The following is a 3,042-nucleotide window of genomic DNA, read 5'->3' on the forward strand; positions in this document are numbered from 1 at the left end:
TATGGAGTAACTTTTTTTTTTTTTGAGACAGGGTGTCTCTATATAGTCCATGCTGCCTTAGAACCAGCTATGTAGACCAGCTGGCCTCAAATTCACTGAGGTCTTCCTGCCTCTGCCTCCTGAGTACTGTGATTAAAGTCTTGTACAATGCCTAGATGGAGTACCTTGTTTTTTTTGTTTTTTGAGGCAGGATTTCTCTGTGTAACAGCTCTAACTGTCCTGGAACTCGTTCTGTAGGCCAGGCTGGCCTTGAACTCACAGAGATCTGCCTGCCTCTGCCTCCCACATGCTGGGATTAAAGGTGCAGGTCACCACCACCTGGTTTAGTAACTTTTTAAAGTAAATTTGAATGCACTTTATTTTTAGACAACCTACATGATATGTTTTTGTTTTGTTTTTTTTTTCTTCTTAAAAAAAAAAAAAACAATGCCTCCACTCCAAATAAATCACAGTCAAAAATAAAAGCTCAAGATGGCATAGGTCCCATTTGTCCTAAATCCTGGTGTTGTGTGGATGGTAAGCAGCAGCAGTTATGGAGACAGGTGATAGATCCAATTTGTTAACATTTTTCCATCTCTAAGCCATCCTTAAAGAAAATATTGAATAGAGTCACATCATCCTCACAGTAGTCCAGGAGGGCAACCATGCCATCTGGACTCATGTTTTCACCAGTTAAAAGCTGGTAGTTCTTGAAATCAGCAAGGATGTGCTTTATTTGCTCTGCAGCAGCCCCTTGGAGTGATTTCACGTGACCTCTGTTGTTGTTTTTGTCCCCGAATGTGCAGCTGGTTTCTCGTAAGTGATGGTTCATGACACTGTGACTCTGTGCTTTCAGAACCTTCTCCCTCCCCTTCAGCAGAAGCATTTCCACCAATGAGTGAGTCATCCCTGTCACCCTCTGTTCTACTGACCATCTGGCCCTCCACCTCCAGGCACAGCCAGATCTTGTAGATATCGGAGAACAGCTCACATGGCTGATGAGGTCCCAGGAGGTGATCATGATGGGGGCTGGTGACAGGGAGCTAGCCTGAGGTTCCAGGAAGTGATCATGATGGGGGCTGGTGACAGGGGGTCCCAGGAGGTGATGATGATGGTGGCTGGTGACAGGGTGCTAGCCCGGCAGCACAGAGAGCGCAGTGCAGCGGAGGAGGGCAGGAAAGGCCGACTCGGGCACCCCACAACCTCACATCTGTGGTAACATTTAAAACAATAAATGAAGCTGGATATGGTGTCACATCCTAGCACCTGTGAGGGGAGGCAACAAAATCCAGGCCATCCTTAACAACAGTGAGTTCCAGGCCAGCCTAGGACACATAAGGAGGCCATGTGGACCACGGACACTAACACATTTCCAGGCTGTAGCTCAAACCACAGATACCAATATGTCTTCCAGGGGCAGCATGGACCATGGAGGTCTTTCGAGGAGGCCCAATCCAGAAAATGAATCATTCTCCATCTCGGGCATCCTGTCATTGCTCAGAGCCAGGGCAATGGTGCTGCTGGACAGGGTTTTCCAGGGAAGAGCCCACGTGAGCCCCAGGCTGCTACACACCCTGCGGGCCCTACTTGGCAACAACATGCTCCCTGGTCCGCTTCAGCCTTCTCCCACACCTGTTGTGAAGACCTAGACTTAACTTTACAGGCTCAGGAATATGCCATGATAACTCAAACGGATACACAGCAGTATCCTCCTGCAGACATCCTGTCTGCTGTTTAAAGGAAAGCCTAACAGGATCCAGACACTCCTGCAGACATCCTGTCTGCTGTTTATACAGGAAAGGAAAGCTTAACAGGATCCTGTCTGTGGTTTATGGCCCTTGAAGGTATCTAGATAATCCTGCTGAGCAGTCCAGACAATCCTGTTCAGCGGGTTGTAGTTCCCCGCCAAAAGTCTAGACCAATAGTTTCAAAAAAAATCACCTTGCCCCTTCTACCCAATCCCAAGTTACCAATTCCCGGCTTGTGGTTTTTCCCTATAAAAACCCTCGACACCTGGGCTTGTGGCCACTGCCACATTTCCTTCCATCTGCCATGTGGCGGCCCAGGTTGAACCTGAATAAAAGGACACTTACGTGCTTGCATTGGAAACCGGCTCCTTGGTGGTCTCTGGGGGTTTCCTGAAACAGGTACAACACCATCACTGCCGTTGCATCTCTAGTTCCTCCTCTGTCCACCACACGTGGGCCACTCCGTTCCTCCAGCTTTCCCACCTGCCCATCACATATTTGTTTGTCAAAGTGACATTGGAAACTGCAGTGTGTCACATAGTCTTTTTTTTTTGCTCGAACAGCTTTACATGCGAATACTCATTGCAATGAGTCATTGGTCTGGTTCAAGGTTTCTGGTTTCTGAACACCATCAATACTGGACCACCATGGAGACTCACATCTTGGATACCCTGCTGTTACCCAGAGTCAGGGTGATCTTGTCTGGGCAGGGCGGCGGGGTAGGATCCTTAGGCGCTCCAGGCTCTTGCACAACTCCCTGTCCTTGGTGCTGGCTGCCCTGAGGCTCACGGGGCACCCCCACTGTGCTCGCCTGTGGGCCACCCGAGGCTGGTGTCATACCCTTTGCTGCTCTCTAGTTCCTGCACCAAGCACCCAGCTCGGCTCTGTCAATTCCCTCCAATTTCAGGAGTCCACTTTTTAAAAGCATCTTCCCATAAGACCTGCCTGTTTTGGTTGTCTCGGAGACGCTTCGGTCTCTGCAGACTCCTCCTCCGAGGCAGCAGCTCCTCCGGGAGCCTCTGTGGGTCTCACCCCAGGGCTGCTCCTCAGTCCCAGGGTGGGCGCCAGCCGCTGCCGTCATCCTGGATCTGTCCTCCTCCCTTTAACATACAAGTTTAAATTCACGACTTGAGATTATCCTTGATTTTTCTAAAATAAATGCTCACAGCAAAGGAAATATTCCCACACTTCTTCAACTATACCCATACATTTTAGGTTATTTTCGTTTTTGTCCATCGCATAGTATTTCTTCTTTTTCTTGTGATTTCTTCTTTTTAGGAGAACATTGTTTACCCGTCACTTTTATGACTATGCC

At 48.7% G+C, this 3,042-nt stretch overlaps 1 pseudogene; it reads right to left on the reverse strand.

Annotated features, from left to right (window-relative positions):
• Positions 1 to 559: 559 nt before the first annotated feature.
• Positions 560 to 1,000, reverse strand: LOC128106568 (translationally-controlled tumor protein-like; annotated as a pseudogene).
• Between the last annotated feature and the right edge of the window lie 2,042 nt (positions 1,001 to 3,042).

Source organism: Peromyscus californicus, unplaced genomic scaffold (genome assembly GCF_007827085.1).
Source record: "Peromyscus californicus insignis strain IS unplaced genomic scaffold, ASM782708v3 Scaffold_9__1_contigs__length_137607984, whole genome shotgun sequence".
In the NCBI taxonomy this organism is placed as follows: Eukaryota; Metazoa; Chordata; class Mammalia; order Rodentia; family Cricetidae; genus Peromyscus; species Peromyscus californicus.